The sequence below is a fragment of the Lacerta agilis genome, chromosome 7 (genome assembly GCF_009819535.1).
Source record: "Lacerta agilis isolate rLacAgi1 chromosome 7, rLacAgi1.pri, whole genome shotgun sequence".
NCBI classification, from domain to species: Eukaryota; Metazoa; Chordata; class Lepidosauria; order Squamata; family Lacertidae; genus Lacerta; species Lacerta agilis.
In genome coordinates this window covers 16,923,373-16,947,270 of record NC_046318.1, presented here as the reverse complement: position 1 = coordinate 16,947,270, position 23,898 = coordinate 16,923,373, and positions in this window count along the sequence as shown.

Below are 23,898 nucleotides of genomic sequence, written 5' to 3'. Positions count from 1 at the left end.
GATGTTTCAGAGGAAATTGATTTGGCTGTGTACTGAGCAAAAGTCCTTAGCGTTAAATCTCCTGGCACTCTCTCTTTCTTAGGAATATTTGGCAGTCAACGCTGGAAATGATACACAGCCGAGAGTATTTTAAATGGAATAAATTGTCTAAGACATCGATCTCCCATAAAGGCTGCTGAATCAGAGCCTCTGTTGAGATTGAAGACAAATTAAAATTTTGTTCCACATATTCTATTAGACTCCTTTGTACCACTTATGAGAGGGACAACTCTATGTAAACAAAAGCTGCATAGCAGGAAGAGATGCTTCTCAAAGGGGATTCCATGATGAAGCCAGCCAATTATTAATAGCACGAGGTCATGCAAATGTAGCAATTAACAAAACATAGCAGATCTTTCTCTGTGAGGGTACCACTTGTCTCTGCAGAAGTGCTCTTTGCCATTCAAGCAGCATATTAGGAGATTGTAGAGATGTAACAACTTGAAAGAATTAAACAATCGCAGATACTAACAGCAGACTTGTCCTGATTATTGTTTCAAATTATAATTAAAGTAAACATGGAGTTTGCATCATCCTTGGACACAACATGAAGTCTTGAAGGAACAAACCTATCCTCGATATCTGTTGGCTAGAGGGTTCTAAGATGTGTTGACAGTGCCCATCTTCTGGCAGGGAGGACCCCCACAACTGTGTGGAGGGAGGGTACCTATATTCTGGCCGGTATGCCCATGGCAATCTCCATGTACATTTATTTACAACTGGTGTAGACCCTGGAATGGGGTATTTCAGATTGGGACACAGGTACTTTACGATCTGATGGATTAAAAGTCCATTTATTGCACTGAGAAGTTCCATAATGGGGGACCCCCAACTTCACTAGTCTAGAATGAGTGGGCAAAATTAAAATACACAAACAAACAAATACACACCAATAACTACTAGAATGAAGAAACCACTCCCTGCCCTGGTGAATGCAAGCCTGCAGCCTTCATCAGATCACCCATTGTTGTTCGGTCATTCAGTCGTGTCCGACTCTTCATGACCCCATGGACCAGAGCACGCCAGGCACGCCTATCCTTCACCGCCTCTCGCAGTTTGGCCAAACTCATGCTAGTAGCTTCGAGAACACTGTCCAACCATCTCATCCTCTGTCGTCCCCTACTCCTTGTGCCCTCCATCTTTCCCAACATCAGGGTCATTTCTAGGGAGTCTTCTCTCTCTTCCTGGATCACTGCCTTGTCGTGGCAAAGGGGCTTGAATTACTCAGGGAAGCTATGGACAGGTCAAGATGGACAGGTCATAGTGGAGAGTTTGGACCAAACGTGATCCACCTGGAGAAGGAACTGGCAAGCCACTCCAGTATCCCTGCCAAGAAAACTCCATGGACAAAGATCACCCATTGCATGCCATTTAAGATTGCTCGGTGAAAGCAACCAGATAAGATTAAGTCCTCAGGAAAGTTTCCTTCAGGAGAGGACAATGGGTTTATATGTAGGGGGAGGCAGCAGGGAGGTTAGCACAATGCAGAGGGCCTTCTTGGCAGTGGTGCCCTCCCCGTGGAACGCCCTCCCATCAGATGTCAGGGAGATAAAGAATGACACAACTTTAATTAATTGAAGGCGTGATGGGGAAAGGACCAATATAACTCTTAATGAGGGATTCTGAAGCACACTGAGAACTTGTGGAAAGTTTTTGTAGAAATTTTCTAAAGTAAGAAAGTTTCTTTCAATTTTCATTTTTTTTAAAAGAATTTAACCAATTAAAAAGAACCTTCATTTTCCTAGAGGTGTTCTAAGGAATAAGAGTTAAATATTTCCTTCAAGTTTAAGCTGTAAGTAATAGTTGCTGAAATGAAAGGAAGATAGTCACATCAGTGCAATAAAGGACAATATTTTTACTGGAATCAGAAAAAAAGAAAGAATTACGCTATTTTTAGAAAACATCTGAAAGCAGCCCTGTTCAGGGAAGTTTTTAATGTCTGCTATGTTGTGCTGTGCTGTGCTTATTATTAATTGAATTCATATACTGACCTATACCCGGAGGTCTCAGGGTGATTCTACTTTGCTGGAAGTCGTCCAGAGTGGCTGGGGAAACCCAGCCAGATGTGCGGGGTATAAACAGTAAATTTATTATTATTATTATTATTATTATTGATGCAAGCATCCTAGCAGAACTAATTGGGCACTCCCACCGGTGCATCTGCACCACGCTAGCCTCCCTGCCTCTTCACCTCTCCTTCTTGGTAAAACACAGTGACACCAGCGCTAGGAGGCTAGGTAAGGACCACCACTCTCACATGCTGATCCCCCCTGGCTTCCTGCCTATATACATGGGTCGCCACTGAGTTCTGTCTAAATGAAAGCCTGATATAAAATTGATGAGGGAAATCTCTCAGGAGAGCTTCCCACACCTTAGGTGACACCTTGAAATGTGTTACAAAATCCTCCCTTCCAGTATACATCAGCAGCATTCACAGGTGTTAAAACGGGGGGGGGGAGATAGTGTGAGAGACAGGTGTTCCTTTTGTGAAAGCACGCTAACCTGCACAAAGCAGATCACTTTAATTTTATTTTCAGAACTGAGCTACACACACACACAAATATTGTTTGCACAATATTGCACGCTCTCTCTCTCTTTCTCTCTCTCTCTCCCCCTCCCTCTTCTTCTTCTTCTTCTTCTTCGATGATCACTCATAGCCAAGTAAGATTGTCTTCCATAAACACGGTTTTAACAAAATAAAAAATTCTTTCCAGTAGCACCTTAGAGACCAACTAAGTTTGTTCTTGGTATGAGCTTTTGTTTGCATGCACACTTCTTCAGATACACTGCATGCACACGAAAGCTCATACCAAGAACAAACTTAGTTGGTCTCTAAGGTGCTACTGGAAAGAATTCTTTATTTTGTTTTGACTATGGCAGACCAACACGGCTACCCACCTGTAACGGTTTTAACAGTGAGTCCGTAAGTGACTTTGGAGGCCAATTCTGGATTCACACGTCCTTCCACAGTGGGGACACAGGTTTCTGAGTGGGACTTGATCATGGTGAGGCTTTGCCAAGCATGCCTTCCTCTTAGCAAGTTTCTCCCTTTTGACCTGAATTCGAGTGTTCAAAATCCATGACACCATTGGTAAAGGTGGTTCTCCAATTGGAGCGCTCAAAGGCCAGTGTTTCCCAGTTTTTGGTGTTTATACTACATTTTTTTTTTTTTTAGATTTGCCTTGAGAAAGTCTTTGAACCTCTTTTGTTGACCACCAGCATTACGCTTTCCATTTTTAAGTTCAGAATAGAGTAGTTGCTTTGGAAGATGATAATCAGACATTGGCACAACATGACCAGTCCAACAGAGTTGGTGTTGAAGAAGCAACACACACACACACACACACAGAGAGAGAGAGAGAGAGAGAGAGAGAGAGAGAGAGAGAGAGAGAGATCCTATAAAGGGGAATCCCTGCTTACATGGGAGTTCCATAACTGGCCACCGCACATGTCAGTGATGTCAGTGGGACACGTGCAAGTACATCCTGTCCTGCCCCCATCACTTTCAGCCCCCAAAATGGCACATGTATCAGTGATTGCATACGTGCTGATCACATGTGAGATGTCTGTATATGCACATACATAGGTGCAAAATATTGAAATACAGACTGAGCACTTCCTGTTTGTTGCAACCATTCAACAGCCAAAGGATTTTATCCTGCCCTGCTACTACACGAAAATATGCCCTAGGAATCTCGGATGTCATACTAGTTGTTATGTACCGAGTTGAATAGGATCCAAAATGCAGCAGTCTGATTGGTCCTAGAACAATAGGATTCAGAATGCAGCAGTCTGATTGATTGGTCCACAGGAGCCACCCAATCCAGCTCCAGGTGGAAGTGAATCCGCAACCTGATTGGCATACAGGAGTATCCCGGAATTAGCCAATCACGTGGGGCCCATTGTGTAAATAATGTATGTAAAGCAGACGTTTTGGGAGAACTTTCATTCCTCGCTATGATGAGCTGAATGAAGAGCATGAAATCCACACTTGACTCCGAGTATATTTCACTAGTCATGAAAAGTAAGGCACTGAAGCTGGTGACAAAAAGAAAAGAACCCAAAAAAAAAGAAGTCATGCTAGATACAGCCGGTGACCTTTTTCCGATAGCAATCTGTCTTTGTGATAATTTACTGCCTTGGTAAGTTAATGAATGAGAATGTCAGTCTAAACAAGATGGATCATAGCAAGAGTGCTTTTAGAACATTGTCAATAAAGGTTACTATTACAAGAGAGCCATGTAAAAACAACCACCAGTACAAAAGCAGTATTATCAGGTATAAACACACACCAGGAAAATACATGTTCCTCATGAGACAAGAAAAAAAATACTGTGATTTATATACCTTTATTAGCCCTTAAGGCCTCCTGTTATATTAGTCTTGACAGCTCCAAAGTTCTTTATTCTGGACCTGCACAAATGCAACTTTAAAAGAAAATTGGGAGTATGTTTGGTAAATGCAGTTGCCAGATGGCAAGCAATACTGATTATTATTATTATTATTATTATTATTATTATTATTATTATTATTATTATTATTATTTCTGGTAAATCTCCTGCTCTGAGATAGCCAGCACAAACTGAGAGACCCCCATCAATCTTAAAATGTTGTGTACATTGCTGTGAATGGGGAGCGGCCTATTGCATTGTAGTAGGGGAGAAATAAGATTTTCACCACACTTTCAAGTGACTGGGGAAACCCAGCCAGATGGGTGGGGTATAAATAATAAAATTATTGTTGTTGTTGTTGTTGTTGTTGTTGTTGTTGTTAAAATTTCAAAGCATGGGGAATTTGTGGATGGAGTTAGTCTCATAGGGTTGGCATCACTGAGGCCCTGCAATGGAAAACATTGGATTTGTATTATTAATATTAATATTTCTTACCCATCCTTTGCCATAAGGTCCTAGGGCAGAATTCAGCAATACAGTAGTACCCCGGGTTACGCGCACCCCGTGTTGCGGATGTTCGAGTTGTGAACACCCGCAATCCGGAGGTGTTTCCAGAGCGTGCGTGACCCGCACACGACCCCCGGATGCGCAGAGGTGTTCTGCGCACTTCGCACATGCACAGAAGCACTCAAATTGTGCTTCTTCTGGGGTTTTTTGTCCCCCCCCATGTGTTCATGATACGCACGCACGCATTACGTACCACGACCCGGAACGGATTGCGTACGTAACCCGGGGTAACACTGTATAAAAATGTAAGGTCAAAAACAGTTAAAACAACTTTCAATCAGAAGAATGGGGTGAGATACATAAAGATCTAGACAGGGCTTTTTTTTCTTCCGGAACTCAGTTCTGGCACCTCTCAAGTGGGCGCTGTTGCCATTATAAGAGAACAAGGGAGGCATTCGTGGTGAGTTCTGGCACCTCTTTTTCTAGAAAAGTAGTCCTTGGATATAGATCAGGTGTCAGAGGCCAAAAACAGAGGTGTATCTTCTGTTGGGGCATGTGCAGAGTGCCCATCCTCATGACAGCGGAATGTGCCAAAAGAACAAACACCCAACAGCTCTAGGAAGAGTCAGTTGCTTGACTAACAGTATAATGCAGTCTCAGTTACATACAGCTGTAGATATAGGACTCAGCTACACAGCTGCAAATAAAAAGTTTTAAACGTTATTTAAATTGCAATATACAAATGTGACACTAGATGGCGACAATGAGCTATGCAAAATTCAATGTATTCACAGCAGATTTTTTTTTATATATGTGTGTAGTTTCCACCCCACTCTCCTTACAGTATGCAGCCTCTCTGGCCAAGGGCAGGGGTCAAAGACAAGCTTGCCTTAAACACAACAGTATCTATACTGTAGCTTGTGCTGAGTCATTCTCACATGCTTGCTGACTCATTCCCACATGCTTAACTAGCTGCAGGTGCCAAACGATACACACCCAAATTAAACAGCACTCCCCTTCTTGTCTGTTTTCTCTGCATGTTTAAACCCTTCTGCATTAACATCTTCAGAATACGGCAAAGGCTATGCAACAAATATGGTAGGCGCACACACCACTGTGGGGAAGGAGCTCCACACTTATCAGTGGCTATGAGCCATTGTGGCAATGCTCTGCCTCAGTTGCCAGAGGCCGTATAGCTCTGAACACCAGTTGCAGGTGTGGATATTGTGGCCATGCTCAATTCTTGCTTGCAGGCTTCCCATAGGCATGTGGTTGACCATATATAAGTTCTTATATAGGGGGATTAAGAGCCAGAAGAAGGCTAGTTGCTTAACAAAGCGACAGAGAGAACTGATTTCCAATTAGGATATTTTAGGCATGCTATAATTTGATTATTCCTTCCTTTTGCTTTGCAATATTTGATAATCATTTTCTATTTTAAGCACCAGAGCTTGTTTTTCTTTTGCTTAGCATTTGCAAGGTGCTATTTCCTCATTAATATGCAACATCTTCCTTTTCAAAGCCACAAACAATAAGACAAGCATTGAATTCATTCATTCATTCATTCATTCGCTGTGAGAAAGAAGGAAAGTGAAAAGCCTACAGCTCAATTAAATATATTTCCAATGAGCCAGAACACATACATACATACATACATACATACATACACACACATACACACACAAATAGAATTAAACCTGTAATTTTAATATGCATTGCTGTTTCCGAATTTCTATGAGATTTGTGGGGAGGCCTGCACATTAGTCTAAAGATTAGTCCATTTTGACACAAACATCAAATATCTAAGGACATGTATCATAAACTAGGAAAAAGTGTGCTCTAAGGTCATTAAACTTCACAGTGATTTCACAGTTTATAGACAGAAATTGTGTTTCCTATAATGAACTTGAAGAGGACATGCACATGTCAGAACAATTTGAGAATATCCTATTTCAGCTTCTGCTAAAACTTGTCAAGGAAAGATAATTCCTAGCACCACCACTGCCCAGAAAGGTTGATCGTATCTTGGCACTCTGACCTATCAGAGGGAAAGGTGACAGAGAGCTAATATTAATGGGACTATTTGGACATTCATTTATTCGTTTGTTTGTTTATATTTATAGCCTAAATGCTACTATATGGATCTGGCCAGCTAGCCCCATAATGGCCACATTCTGCACCAATTGCAGCTACTGAACACTATTCAGGGAAAACCCCATGTAGAGTGTATTACAGTAGCCCAATCTTGAGGTTTTTCAAGTTGCCCTGACCAGGAACAAACAAGCTGTGACTTTTCAGATGTTGTTGAATTCCCATCAGCCTCTGGCAACATGGCTGATGATTAAAGGTTATGGCAATTCTAGTTCACAGATTTCCCATTCATGCTATGGATCTATTATTGAAACACTATCAACTTCCCTTAAAATTCCTCAGGTGATTCACCTGAGGTGTAACCAACACCTTTTCTCGAACTTCACTATAGGTAGTATTTCAGAGACAACTCAAATAGCCTACTTCCTCACACAATCCTATGAAAAACTACCATCTTAATAAACATAATGTGTGTCACAAGGTTAATATATGTGAAAGCCTGACTGTGTGTGGTAAATCAAATTGTTCTTTTTCTCTAAAAGGCAAATGATCAGTCTTTTCTTGTGCTGTAAATCACTCTATACTTTGCTAAAACAACAACAACCCCAGAATTTTTAGATATGACTGTTTGGAAATGTTTCCCTAATCTTATTTTATCGCGGTCTCTGGAAACTTTGCTCCAGGTATGAGCTTAAACAGTCAGCTAAAGCAGCAGGGACCAAGTCCAATTCTTCATTGAGAGAAGCCCATTTATGGGTCTTTCTCAAAACAATGATTTGAGACCCATTGCTCCAACCACAACACTCAAGTCTTCTGCATTTAAGCTTTGAATATTGAATATACAGTGGCTTGATGCACAAGAATATAGGTCATTTCCCTGATATTTGGGCCAAAAAACCTTTGGAGTCCTGTAACTTACATTATAGGACTCCCAACTCCCATGAGACCTAGCTGAAATGGCTAATAGTAAGGGATGATGAGAGTCGGAGTCCAGCCAACATTAGGAAGTCACCAGATTCCCTTCCTTGCCTTAAACCATAGGTGGCTAATCTGTAGCAGCTTCTTATGAGTGCTGGAGGATGAGTGACCAAGAGTGAATTTGTGCATGGAAGGGCTGTGAGCTCAGTTCAGTTCTTGTACTCAAAATAAATCCCTGTTAGAATGTCTTAGTTCTTTTCTTTCAGCACCAGGTTCAGGTTGGTAGAGCTTGTGGATCTAGTAATAAAAGGAAACACCACCATCCTGTGTAAAGCTAGCTAACTAGCTAGCTAGTCCCTGGTTAATGTATGGAAGGGGAATATAAGCAAGGATGGGTAATTGGCCTTCCAAGCCATCTTCTCCCCCATTACTGCCCTCTCTAGATTGCAGCGAAAGAACCACTGGCATTGAACAGCTCTGTTGTAATGAAGCCCTCTACAGCACAATCTCAAACCAAGATCTGCTAAGCTGAGCAAGTTTAGAAGAGATGGATCTTGGGCTGTTCCAGGTGAGCCAGGGTTATGTCAGCGCATCTCCCTCAACCTGGTTGAACTTGGGCTATGCTGGCTCAGCCAGCTGGCAGAAACCTCATTCAGCACAGTCACATGACCTGACAATCTGGTTGGAATTTGCACTGATGACAAAGGTAGTGTATGTCAAACCCAATTTCAAAGGTTCCCCTCCACTATCAGGCTCTGGCCAACTCAACCAACCGTAGCCCTGCTCTGAATGGAGTTTGGCATAGGGGTAACCTACTCCATTTCTAAGTATAATCCTATATTTAGAATAGCTCTGCCTGTGTCCTCTGAAATCATTAAACATTTCAATCCTCCCCAACCTTTTATATAGGCTGGAAATGCAGAAGTTAACATATATTTCAATGTAAACTAAGACACATACATTTTTCATGCTCAGTATTCCTTCTTCCCCAAACCATCTCACCCCCACACCTTTGGAGCGAAGATTTAGAGTGATGCCTGCGACTGCAAAAATATTGGTGAGATAAATATGTGGGTGGTTTTTTTTAAAAAAATAAAAATCTCCAGACTCCATAAATATATATATATATATATATATATATATATATATATATATATATATATATATATATATATATTGTATTGTTTTGGTAAACGCAGACCATGTAATAAGATGCAGAATTTTGCTGCCTGCTATTTTTATTTTTATTTTCATAGTCTGGTCAGATGGAGCTTTCTTCACAAAGTATCATTTTATAGATTGCTTACGCGTGAGCTCAGTGGGAACTGGAACAGTTGAGTAATAACAAATCAGCATTTTGAGAATCATACTGTAATAGAGTGTTATGGAAAAGCTTGCACGGCACCTGAAAGGAGAAGCAAACATTTCTGAGATGGAAGGCGAAACTCCAGTCCTGAACTCAAGCAGATAGGCATGTTTATGTCCCATGGACTTCAGTGGGGCATAAAGATGTCTCAACCCCAGATCCTATTTACATTTACTTTAGTAAAACAATGCTCTTTGAGTGTAGAATCTCCCTTATGCATGCAGGGCCTCTACAGACTCATGGTTTCTCAAGGTGTATTCTGCAACAGGATTTCAGCAGGAAGGTTTGCATACCCTCCAGCATATCTCTGATGAAAATAAGGACGCTGTATTCCATCACCATATTTTTATTATTTATACTCTGTCCATCTGACTGGTTTGCTCTAGTCACTGTGGGTGGCTTCCAACTTAGCTAAAAACAATAAAACATTAAACATTAAAAAATTCCCTATACACGCTGCCTTCAGATATTTTCTAAAGGTTGTACAGTTACTTATCTCCTTAGCTCGGGGGGGGGGGGTCACATAACTCCATACCCTCCAGCGTTTCTCCGATAAAAATAGAATGTCCTAAGGAAAGTGGGACATTTTGGGATCAAATCAGAAACTAGGATAGGTCTGTAAACCCAGAACTGTCCCTGGCCATCTCACCCCTTGCCTTTCCCTGCAAGTCTAATTGAAGCCGTTAAGAGTCGTTAACAGGTTTTTCCACACCTATCAGCTGATCACCCATTCCCACCACCCTTCTGAGTAATACCCTCCCCACTCCCTCACTATATTTAAGGATCTGGTGACTTCTGTTTTAGTATATCTGAAGAAGTGTGCATGCACACGAAAAGCTCATACCAAGAACAAACATAGTTGGTCTGTAAGGTGCTACGGGAAAGAATTTTTTATTTTGTTTTGACTATGGCAGACCAACACGGCTACCCACCTGTAACTGTCCCTGGAAAATAGGGACACTTGGAGGGACTGAGGTTACAGAACATGAACCTACTGGAAGTGAAAACAAATACCATACCTTGTTACGCAGGTGCAATAGTTACAAACTAGGACTGTGTAATATATGAAACTCAAACAAGAATGTATTAAGAAAGGAAGAAACATATCTGCATTGGATTTAATTAAATAGTGAGAGCTGGACCGTAAAGAAGGCTGAATCGCCAAGAATTGATGCTTTGAATTATGGTGCTGGAGGAGACTCTTGAGAGTCCCATGGACTGCAAGAAGATCAAACCTATGCATTCTTAAAGAAATCAGCCCTGAGCGCTCACTAGAAGGACAGATCCTTTAGTTGAGGCTCCAGTACTTTGGCCACCTCATGAGAAGAGAAGACTCCCTAGAAAAGACCCTGATGTTGGGAAAGATGGAGGGCACAAGGAGAAGGGGACAACAGAGGTTGAGATGGTTGGACGGTGTTATCGAAGCTACTAACATGAGTTTGGCCAAACTGTGAGAGGCAGTGAAGGATAGGCATGCCTGGCGTGCTCTGGTCCATGGGGTCACGAAGAGTCGGACACGACTGAACGACTGAACAACAACAAACTTGCTTAAGGATTGTATATGGTGTACATCCTGGACTTTATTCGTATGTTAGGAAGTAACCAGTAAAGAAATTTGTTACAAATATTACCATTCAGCCTGTTGCACTCTACTGGAAGTGAAGCAGTGCATATGCCCCAAAACTTTGCAGGCAGAAATAACTATTGTGTACAAACCATGCTGATACCGTCATGAGCACAAATCATCCTGGAGGAGGAGGTATGGAAGAGCACTAAATCTTCCCCATTCACTTCAGTGGTGTTCATGCAAAGGGTTGTTGCAGGTGGAGGCCAAATGCAGACCACAGGGACACAACTGGATCTAAGAAAGTCACAACTTCATTACTAGGGCTATTAACAAAGGATCAGATCAGTGGAGTCTGCAACGTTGGTAACACAGACACAAAATTATGCCGCATTGAAGAGAAGCATTGTCTGGCAGACAAAAGGTGAAGCCACACTTGACCGATGGGAAGCATAAAGTGGTCATTACATATGGAAAAGTAGAAGGACTTAAAAAGCCCTATATTCAGATTAGAAAGATAGTTATTTTATATGTTGCCTTCAATTTCTAGAGTAGCTTGCAACCAACAAAGCCACTTTAAAGACAAGAAATGCCATTACAATATCAAAACACCAATAAATATATAAAATAAACCATCTGCCCTAAGAATAATAAAACAAGTGCAACTATAAAAAGATAATAACCATCATCATCATCAACAACAACCACCACCACCAACAGCAAAGATGACATGTCAGAAGGCCCGGGCAAACAAAAGACTACTTGTGCCCCATATTCCCGGTGGTGCTGAAGAGGGGACCGTACTCTGTAACAATGATGACTGCACACAACCCCCCCCCCCGATATTAATATTCAGACAGGCTTGTGTAGCAAGATAAATTCCATCTGGTGTCTAAGTAGCAAGTGTGGGCAGGACTGAAATTTTCAGGCTAGGGAAGGAAAAATCACACACACACACACACACTTTGCACCTTGAGACCTTCCATTGTTGTGCTATGAAGTGCTAGAGAATTCAGATTTGAACTTGGCTACTACCCCCAAAGCGGTTCAGATTTGAAGTTGGCTACCACCCCCAAAACGACTGGCATGAGTTTGGCCAAACTGCAGGAGACAGTGGAGGATAGGGGTGCCTGGCGTGCTCTGGTCCATGGGGTCACAAAGAGTTGGACATGACTGAATGACTGAACAACAACAACAAACCACCCCCAAAAGGGACCCGGGTGGTGCTGTGGAATAAACCACTGAGCCAGGGCTTGCCAATTGGAAGGTCGGTGGTTCGAATCCCTGTGACAAGGTGAGCTCCCATTGTTCGGTCCCTGCTTCTGCCAACCTAGCAGTTTGAAAGCATGTCAAAGTGCAAATAGTTAAATAGGTACTGCTCTGGCGGGAAGGTAAGCGGTGTTTCCATGCGCTGCTCTGGTTTCGCTAGAAGTGGCTTGGTCATGCTGGCCACATGACCTGGAAAAACTGTCTGCGGACAAACGCTGGCTCCCTTGGCCAGTAAAGCGAAATGAGCACCGCAACCCCAGAGTCGTTCGTGACAGGACTTAACTGTCAGGGGTCTGTTACCTTTACCCCCCCCCCCCCAAATCAGCATCGTATTGCTATATAGTGGCTGATATGGATGGTGAAAAATGCTCTGGAGAGTGAGACAAGGAAAATGGTGTGTTTCCCCTTCTATTTATCCTACAACTTCCCCATATAGTACAAGATGGGAAGGTTGTAGCCTGACAATACACCTCCAGCCCTCTTCTAATTTTGGAAACTTTTCTACTTTTGCATAACTTCCCTATTTTTGGATGGCTCCATCTCATTTACGGATGGGCAGAATCTCAAACCACCTGAGAGCCCTATTAGAAGGAGTGATTATGTGAGAACACAGCACTATTCCTTTTGGATAGATTACAAGATCTGAGAAAATTATGAGAGACTATCGGAACAGCTTTGCTGATTTCAATATGGTACATTATTTGCTGAAGATTAAGAATGAGAAATGTCGGCCCTCTGCTCTGTTTGGAGAGTTGTGGACAAAGAACAAGCTAATCCCTAAACAAATATATTTGACTGTGGTCAGAATTAAAATAGTTTATTCAAAAGCATGTCAAAGAGGAAAATTTGTGATTTTAAAGATTTGTTAGGAGAGGAGGGAAACCCAGACAAAACGGCAGAAAGGGGGCGGGGGGATAAACCAGTCTTTGTTTTTGTTGAGATAAAATGTGCAAATTCCAAGCAAGAAATCAATGTGAACATTAAGCTAGCATCTATTCCCCCACTTCCTTTGAAAGCAATTCTGTTGATTCACGACTTTGCTAAAGACAGGCTGGATTATTTCTTTTCAAAGCTCTACCAGCAGCTTCTGTATGCTTCTGATTCAAAGATGGTGACCTCTGGATCTCACATGTAGTGAACCTTGAAAAGATGCCTTAGCAATGCACAGGAGGAGATGTGAGAAGTCTGGCATTTAAGCAAGAGTAATGCAGGATTAGAGAAGGAAAACTCTCTCTTTTTAGTTTGGTTTTGTGTGCAAATGCTCATAATGGTTTGTTGAAGTGTCTGAGGGAGCAGCTGGAGACAGAAAACCTGGAATGAAAGTAGAAAAGGTTGTTTAAGGTAGATTCAAGTGCTAGAGATGGGAGTGGGCAAAAGGCTGTGGTGGTCTAGCCATGCAAGCATGTTATGAGCAATGTGTGTAAATTTCTTATTGTAACAGGAATAAGGTATAGGTAAGGGACCCCTGGATGATGAAGTGCAGTCAAAGGCGACTATGGGGTTGTGGTGCTCATCTCCCTTTCAGGCTGAGGGAGCCGGTGTTTGTCCACAGACAGCTTTCTGGGTAATGTGGCAAGCAGGACTAAACCGCTTCTGGTGCAACGCAACACCGTGATGGAAGCCAGAGCGCACAGCAACGCCATTTACCTTAGAATAGAATAGAATAGAATTTTATTTACGGCCATAGGCCCATACAAGTAAAAAAACACATAGATAACAACTTGTGCTAAAACACCACAATAACAATAAAATACAATAAAATAGACTGGCAAACTACGCCTTAGCTAGCTTGTAGTGCTCCTTGGCGTCGCTTTTGGGTAAGGACAGCGACCAGGAACCTTGCCACTTTCAGGGTCGTATGAGTATCCTTATGGCCATTTACCTTCCCAACGCAGTGGTACCTATTTATCTACTTGCACTGGCGTGCTTTCGAACTGCTAGGTTGGCAGGAGCTGGGACAGAGCAACGGGAGCTCACTCCCTCATGGGGATTTGAACATCTGACCTTCTGATCAGCAAGCCCAAGAGGCTCAGTGGTTCAGGCTACAGCACCACCCATGTCCCACTACCTTTAACAGGAATACAGAGAAAGGTGAAGAAGGAGGAGGAGGAGGAGGAGGAGGAGGAGGAGGAGGAGGAGGAGGAGGAGGAGGAGGAGGAGGTTGTGTCTTGAACAGATGCAGACAATTCAGAATTAATTTGAACTGGCTAAAATGGTGGTGCAAAGTTGGCAGAACTAGGAATAAACATTGAGAAAAGTTGGGAACTGTTGTGATTGTACGATAAAGGTCAAAATAATCTTCATGGGGGAATATTCAAGTCGGGTGAAGTGGGATATTAGTAAATTAGTTAAGATTGTTGCTTTGATCCATATTTTAGGGAGACTTGCTTTCACAAAGATACTTGAAACATGTTTTTTTGTGCCATACCCTTTATGTAGCAGATACTACATATAATAATAATAATAAATGCATGGCTACACTGAGGTCATTAATCAATTAATTAAAGTACAGGAGATCAAAAGATTATTGTTCAGGAAGAAAGGGGAGTATAGGGGAGAGAAAAAGCAAACAATAGGCAAGCGAGAACAATATGACACACTTGTGTTTACTGGAAACAAGGCTTTGAATTATCTGAGCAACAGAATGCCAGATGATCTGAATGATTCGCTGGTGATGCATTTCCCCCTGGACTAATTGGAAAAAGTCCAAGACACATTTCCACCAGAAGATTGGGGAATTTGCCATCCCTTCCTTTGCTGAAGGTGTCAAGATAGAGAGGGGTGTTGTGTTCTGTTTGGAAGGCAGGAGAGCAGAGCAACGCTACCCATGCCACCCCACTCGCTGCTAATGTTTACAGGTACACAAACTGTCCCTCTTCATGGATCACTGCCTTGTCGTGGCAAAGGGGCTTGAATAACTCCAAGAAGCTATGAGCTATGCCATGCAGGGCCACCCAAGACAAACAGGTCATAGCCAAGAGTTTAGACTAAATGGGATCCACTTGGAGAAGGAAGTGGCAAACCACTCCAATATTTTGCCAAGAAAACTCCATGGACATAAAAAAGGAGAAACTTTGAGAAGAAAGTGAGAGTTTCCAAGGCATGCTCTGGTTCATGGGGTCACGGAGAGTCGAACACGACTAAACGACTAAACAGCAAAAACAAACTGTCTAGTCAATTAACAGTGAATTCCTAGACTTGTTTATTCAGAAGGAAGTCCAACTGTGTTTCATGGTTTTTACCATCAAAATAAATGTGTGTAGGGCTGCAGGTAAAAAATAACAAAACTTAATTCAAAATTACAGCCCTCAACCAAGAAATCAAAGAAACATAAAAAAACCAAAAAACAGATGGTAACATTAGTTCCTGAACCAATAGTCACATCTTAAAGGCTTGAAAAAAAAGCAAACATATTGAAACACGTGATATATATTTAAAATAATTTTTATTAGGTTTTTGATAATTTTGTACATATAAAACATATGGTAACCTTTTCAAACATTCAAATACAAGGTTCTTTTGAACCTTTGGACCTTTGGAAATAAGTGATATGGCAGATTGGGGAAGAAGTTTCCCAGTCCTCACCTGCGACAGAATATGTGCAAGATGTCTTATCAAAACTTGCAATGTATTAGGAAGGTTCATACAGGCATAGATGCTATCTCAAATATCTCAGACTTGGAGCTTCAAATGTTTAAAACAGCATATATATGTTTGGAAAGTAGTCAGCTGTTAAGCGATGGGGCTCTCCTAATGTGGTGGAATATGCATCATGAATGTGGCCGCAACAGGAGTTTTGCCACCGTCTACTGGACCAGATGCATTTTTTAACAGTCTTCAAGGGCAGCCCTACATTCAAGAGGGTGAGGTTTAGTTGTGAGGTGATTTTGTGCCAAATTCTATATGTCCCAGAGTATACCCGGCCAGAAAGAAAACTCCAAAATCACATAGGCTACTTAAACTTAGATTCGCCATATTTCAAAAAGTAAAATTCCTGACATCCGCAAGGCTGTTAATCTTTTTCTTTTTTTTTTAAAGAAAACCACCAAAATTGTTGAGGGTTTTGTTTTGTTTTGTTTTGTTTTGTGTTTTTGCAAGGAACAACCCCCCCCCCCCCCAAAGGAAAGGAAACCTCCCACCAAAATAGTGATTTTAACCTTTGGAGCTGTTACCACTGATTTTTCCATCGTGTTGCCAAACATCTGGGTTTTCGCTGACATTTTGCCGGTTTGGCAACATTCCCCCCATGCTATTTTTACACCCAATTCCCCCCACCCCGATGTATGGCAAGCCTCTTTCAGCCTATTGTATGGTAGCAATGAACACTACAAAGGGGTGAGGGAACCCCATCAATTATTGTAAATAAGCTGTGAACTCCAGACAGAGAACTCTGCAATTGGCTTATTTCTCACAGACCTCTGTTGAATTGTTTGCCAGTTAGTTATTGTGGGAAGGAGATATAAAGCTCAACAACACGGGATGAACTAATGCTGGTAATCAAGAGGTATTTATTCTTTTTGATTCCTCACAGACAGGAAAAATAAGATTAAGTCCAAAGCCAGGGAGGTTACTGTAAAAGAACTCATTCTCTTTGATATTTTATCTGCCTAGAAAGTCAATACCTCTGATTTTAACATTCTTCAATGAACTGATAGTTTTGCAGGGCCTCTGGGTTAAATTCCTCTGTGTCACACTTTGTTTTCATTGATGAAGTTGTATAACAAAGGGGTGGGGGAGTACAGAATAAGGTATACTAAGTGAAAGCTTCACATGTAATTTGGTGGGTAAATGTGTCAGAAGGGTTTTCAGTAGACTTGGAAGCCATATCACTGCTTCACTTCACACTTAACTTCAAAGGGGAATTGCACCTCTGTGCTCTCAACTTCTTGTTATATCACCGCTGAACAACAATTCAACAGTTCCATGTTCCTTCGCTTCTTATAGTCATTGTAGAACCACAGTGCAACAACAGCACATTTCTTCTGTATCCAGACCAGGGTCAGTGCTGTCATTGCTTTTCAGGGCTCACCTATAAAAACTGTGATCCTATTGCCTGGTAAAAGAATAACTATTTGGTAAAAATTAAAGTATAACCTTTAACAAGGCATCACACACAGCTGTTGTGGCAGTATATCTGCCACAACAGCTGCTTTCAAGAGCTGCTACAGGTATTCACAACTGATTTGGGCTACGAATACGTGAATTGGTCAATTTCAGTTTGTCACAGTTTCTCATCTCTCCCCCCCCCCCCTGTTTTGCAGTTGGTTTTTTACATTTCCACATCAGTTCGTGATTTATTTTAAGAGCTCATAGAAACTCATCAGAATTTTGGTGTGAATTTTCCACAATATTGCAATGTTGTCTAATGTGAGCATCTGGCAAGCAATTTCCTCTAACGTAATACATTTTGCGTACAGTGGAACCTCGGGTTGCAAACGTAATCCATGACAGAGGCACGTCTGCAACCCGCAGCATTCATAACCTGCAGCGCCGCATCTGCGCACGCGCGTGACACAATTTGGCGCGCATGTGCAAGCAGCGAAACCTGGAAGTAACCCCTTCCGGGTTTCCCACGGTCCGCTACCTGAAAACATGTAACCCGAAGCATTTGTAACCCGAGGTACCAATGTAATGCTGTCAACAATACATGCACTTAACTCAAGTAAATGACTTTTTAAACACATTATACGGCTGGAGAAGTGCAATGCAAAATTTGGAGAATTGTGAATATGAGAGTGCAGCTCCATTTTGGTTCACATATTGTTTCAGGGAGTGTAAGTTTGCATTTAAATGTAAAGTGGACCAAATTTCTTCTCCATCCCTGGCTGAGGATCAACCCTCATTATCCCAGGAGAAGAGGAAGAGGAAGAGGAAGAGGAAGAGGAAGAGGAAGAGGAAGAGGAGGAGGAGGAGCTTAGAAAGAAGCACAAAGGAAAGAGGGGAGCCTCACCAAGCTTCTCCCATTTCCCAATGAATCACTGCCTGCTACTCAATCCTGCCTGCTCCATGGTTGCTTCCTTGTCTCTGAAGACCTGGCTAGCCTCATTTTTCTTCTTAGATAAGCCTCTGGTCCATAAGGTGATTTCGTTTCCTAATTTTTTAAGGGGGGGAAAGATCTTCATATTTTAGGAACACCTCATGCTCGCTTGCAGTAGCACGGGGCTTTTGCCAGACTGCCTTCCAGTTTGAGATTTTTTCTGAGTGTGATTATGTGACCGTAATGCACTGTGGGATCACATGACAATAGAAGGGAGAGATCTTAGACTGCAATGCCAATTTGAATCAGCTTTCCTAAACACTGTAAATAGAAAGACCTTCCAGACCTGCTGGCCACCTTGCCATTATGATAGGGCTGCCATACATCCAGATTTTCCCAGACATTATCGGGATCTCATTGACATCTGGGGGAAATTTCTGAAAGGTGGCACTTTGTCCTAAATCAATCAAAAAATTTCAGGGTGTCCTGGGTTTTACTTTTTTAAATATGGCAACCCTATCTTGTGATAGGTGAAATGCAACCCCGGTACTCTCCCCATAGGAAGTTTTTGTATGTGTGAAGGTGGGGGGCTAAGTTCTCTTGTCTCTGCTGAAGGCATCTGAAGACAGCCCTGTTTAGGGAAGTTTTTGATATCTGATGTTTTATTGCTTTATCATCATCATCATCATCTTCATTAATTCTGTTGGGAGCTGCCCAGAGTGGCTAGGGAAACCCAGCCAGATGGATGGGGTATTATTATTATTATTATTATTATTATTATTATTATTCCTGTCAAATAGGCAGGAAAACAGAGCACATATTTTTCAGGGTGCAAAATATTTAGAGGTGAAAGGAAGGCACAGCACTAACCCAAATGTTTCAGGTAGGGAAATTTGGTCTATGACCATTAACTACATATACACACAATCCACAACTTGCCTCTTTTCATTAATGACCTATTCTTTTTCACAGCAATCATAAACAGCAGTCGGCTTTTGTTAATATGAGATGGCATTTAAAAAGGCTTTGCTGAAGTCTAATTTCTCCATAAAAAGAAAGCAAATTAAAAATAAATTTCACATCTGCAAGCTGTCCATTGTGAATGATTTTGTTTTGCAGAGACGGAGATTAAGGTTCTTGAGAATCTCTACAATAGTTTCTTGAAGACTTTGGTGGAGATTGAGTAATGTGGTTAAGTGGCTTCTGAAATAATCCAAATGATAGATAATGTAAAGGATACCTGAGGCAACTGCAGTTCCCTTCTCTGAAATCCAGGGTCAAGCTACAATGTCATGTTTTATGAAATCTGGGTGCTTTAAAACTAAACCATCTCCTAATAATCTGTCATGTTTATATACATAACAGTTATAACAACCTGTCCATTTGCTTTAGTGAAGCATTCAGTTCACAGAATTCCTCATCTGACATGCTATGAAAGCAAAAAAAAACCAAAAACTCTACCAATTTGCCACATTTAAAAGCCACTTCAGATGTTCAATGGAAAAGGCATTTTGGAAAGCACAAAATATCCCCCCCTTCCTATGTTTCCAAATCTCAGCTGAAGGGGGAAGATGCACATTAATAATAATAATAATAATAATATTTATTATTTGTACCCCGCCCATCTGGCTGGATTTCCCCAGCCACTCTGGGCGGCTACCAACAGAAATCAAATACAAAAATATCAAACATTAAAAACTTCCCTAAAAAGGGCTGCCTGATGGGAGGCACAAAACATATGGCCCATTTTGGATGAACCTCTAGATGTGTTAATGGGCCCATTAACAAAAAACTTGCAGTCTAGATCTATTACATAGTTTAGTGGCTGTATAGGGATGGGGAGAATTCAGTTCAGTTCACATTTAAAGGTGAACCTACAAAATTCCCATTGTCCAAAACAATACATCAACTGAAGTTCAGGTATCCTACAAAATCTGCAGTTTTCTGAATTTTTCAATGCAGTTTTCTTGGCCAAATAATGTATACAAAAATGTGTATGTTAGGGTAAAGTGTGTGCAAAAAATAAATAAATGCATAAACAGTGGTGCCCCGCTAAACGAAAATAATTTGTTCTGTGAGTATTTTCGTCTAGCGAAGCGGCACTGTAAACCGCGGTTTTCGCTAGACGAAAAAAAAATCGAAAATAAGTCGTCTTGCAAGGCAGCCCCATGGACTTTTTCATCTTGTGGGGCAGCCTCCCGCTAGACGAATGCCTTCGTCTAGTGAGTTTTTCATCTAGCGAGGCATTCGTCTAGCGGGGCACCACTGTAGTGGTGAAAATAACATTAACATGAATTAAGTTATGGAAAATTGCTTTGGAATTAGCAAATTTGCATATAAAAAGCCAATGAATTTTCACAATGACTTTTATTAATCCCCAGCCTTACCCTGATTTAAAAATGTTGAGAACTGACATTAAGATTGGAAAAATCAGAAACTAACAAACTGAAATTGACAGATTTGCCCATCCATAGCGGCCTGGTGACTGAACTGTCAGGAAGTCCCCATTTAAAATATTATGTTTAATTTTGGTTATCTCTTGACGCCTGTCTTTTAGCAAGCTAGTCTTTTAAATATATATTCTCAGTACTACTATTTCTCCATGTGCAATATGGGGGATAACAATACCAGCCTACCTAGTGTTAAGGAAAGTGTTTAATGGTTTAATTCTACATGAGTTGGCAATGCTGACCCATTTCCCACAATGCAATTGTCTGAATCTGGTGACTATCTTTGTTATTGGGCAGAATTTGCACATAAATACTGCATATTTATGGGAACGTTTATATAATATAGTTGCAGAGTTAAACATTCCTTATTTAAACCTGCACAGCGGCAAACGGCTTGCTGACTCGTTTGAGTCTTTCGTCCTTTCTTGTTTGTCAATTCCTATATCCCTCTCAAAATAAAGATACACATGAATTTGATTAATAACCAAAGTAAAGTAATTTACTGACAGATTCATTCATGTAAATATTTAGGTTACAAAACAAAAGATATAAACTATACAAACAAAAGATATAAACTATACAAACTATATTAGTGAGTCTCTTAACACATCTTTAAGCAGCAGCAGCCTAACCGACCAACAGACCAAAGCTAACTGACACAAAGTGGCAGTTGGTCCTCCCTTAGAATGTTAGACCACAATATTTAGACAAGGAGCTAACATTACAGTGGGAAAATGTTACAGGTAGGTAGCCGTGTTGGTCTGCCATAGTCAAAACAAACAAATAATAATAATAATTAAAAATCATTCCAGTAGCACCTTAGAGACCAACTAAGTAAGTTTGTTCTTGGTATGAGCTTTCGTGTGCATGCACACTTCTTCAGATACATTGAAACAGAAGTCACCAGGGCAGATTGGAACTGTGGAAGAAAACTGAACACTCTGCTAAGAGTTGCAAGGACTTTGAAACCAGTTGAATGTGGGACTTGCTGTGGAATTTGGGACAGAAAGAACTTTGAAACAAAGAGATTAGAGAGACGCCTACTTGTAGCAACTGTGTACAGAGCGTATGTACATAAAGTACATGTTTGTGTGTTCCAGGTAAAATACAACTGTGCTAAACAACTGTATCATGTGGTGAGCTTAATCGCTTGACTGAAGCTCAGCATACATGCAGAACATACCCAGCACCTAGCAGGATTAATGTAACGATGCCTAAACTAGCATAAGTGAAGGGCTTTGAATACTAAAATATTACTATATGTAAGATAATATAATGTAACTGCTTGTGTAATTCTTTATTATTATTATTATTATTATTATTATTATTATTTAGAATTCTACCTGGGGGTGGGAACTATATTATATAAACAATATAATAAATTCAAGGTCTGATTTAGAAGTTATAACTGAGGAAGCAGAAAAATAGACAGAAAACTTCCTAATTGTGTTGTGATTTTTAAGAGTGCAGTAAAAAAAAACATGCCCTGGGGCCTTATGCTTTCATAGGCCCATTTTTCTTCTGGTGTTTTGTGGTTCACGATCAGGACATTTGGATATTTCCCATTCTAATAGAGAAGATAGAACCTTTAATCAACTTTACGTACTGCAATGTAAGAGAAAATTACTTAGATCAAATATATATTTTTTTTTAACAGAATTTATTGACATTTTCATAATATAACAAAAACCCAACCCCACACCTACAAATACCAAAACAAATACAAATACACATAATGTCAGGATTCTTCTTCTTATCTATATACCTTACAAAAAAAAAAAAAATTCTAGTTCTGAATCTTGACGTTTGACTTCCCCCGCCTATACACCTTCGGTTTTAAATCAATATACTATTTCCTTAACAACTTTTCTCTATAAAAAATTTAACTTTACTTAAAAAGAAAAAACACAATTGTCTTAGTCTTTGCATTATAACCTAAATCTTGACCAAATATTCTTATAGCTAAACTTAATTCTTCTATCCTTTATCATACTGCTTTTAACTTAAAATTCAATATCTCCTTACTTATTTAAAATAAACTTGTAATTAACAGACTTCACACTCCGATTTCGGATACCGTGGCAGACCATTCAGATTATACATTTAATACTTCAACCCACTCCCCCTCTGTCCATTGTCTTTTTCTGTCTTTCACCAGGACCGGATCTCCAATTATCTTCTTCTGGATGTCCACAGATCCAGGCTGCGTTCCCAACAAACCTTGCATCGAGCTTCAGGATATTCATCCCCTCTATTCTGGGTTTCTCCGTTTCTTTGTGCCATACTTCTTCTTCTTGTAGAAATCTTAATTCTATGTCCCTTGCCCCCGAGCTGCCACCTCGGAGTCTGGATATTGTAAATCTTCCCGTTCCAGGGCTGCCACCCCCAGAAACCGGCCCCCCTTCCATTCGGAGTTGCCCAGCCATCTCAGACCATCCTTCAAACACCTCTCCCAGCTCTTTGCAAAAGTTTGTTTCCATTGTGTAGAACTTTTGAAAAGCCTCTTCTGTGGAAAATAAGTTCTTTCCATTTATAATTCCACTCAAGGCTTGCAGTTTTCGATTAAGCAGTTCCAGTTGAAAGACAGTGAGCATTTCCTCATCCTCCAAATCAGAATTCAATGCCAGCGCGAGCGCAAAGTCCAGCATCTTGGGGGGGAGGATGGGTATCAAGTTTCAGTTCCTGTCTCTTCCTTCCTTTGTTTCAACTTTTTCCCACGAAAGTCCAAGTCGCCGCCATTTCTCCGATGCCGGAGTATAGAGACCAAAACTTCAAATGGAGATATTTTTTCCCCAGTTAACCCCCGAAGGGAAATCTCAACAGTCTCAGTTTTCAATTTCCAGATACTTTCTATCAATTATTGTGGCAGCAGTCACTTAAAGGGTTAATTCCTTTCATCCGCCGAAGGGAGAGAGGCGGGCTGCCTTTCTTCTTTCCCCCAGATCGTTCCAGAGATACAAAGAGTCAATCAATTACTCACCGCCTCTGGGTTCTTTACACTCACTAAAGACAGGTAGAACTTAGACGCTCATCACAGGCTTTGTCGCCACATTTACATCCCGGTTGGGGCATGTCCCCTACAGCCCGGCTCCGTCGTCCCTTCACCCCCACTCCCCCTTTACAGGGGGAGCGGGGGAAGGGTTCGGAGCCACAACGGGCACAGCCGGGGAGCCCAGGGAGCGGGACGCTCTTCCCGCACCCCAACCGGAGCCCCGCTTTGCGGTAGCGGGGCTCCTAACCCCCGGGATGGACTGGGTGCTTCGCAGCCGAAGCAGCCCACGACCACCCGCAATGGCGTCAGCCGCCGGAAGATAGATCAAATATAT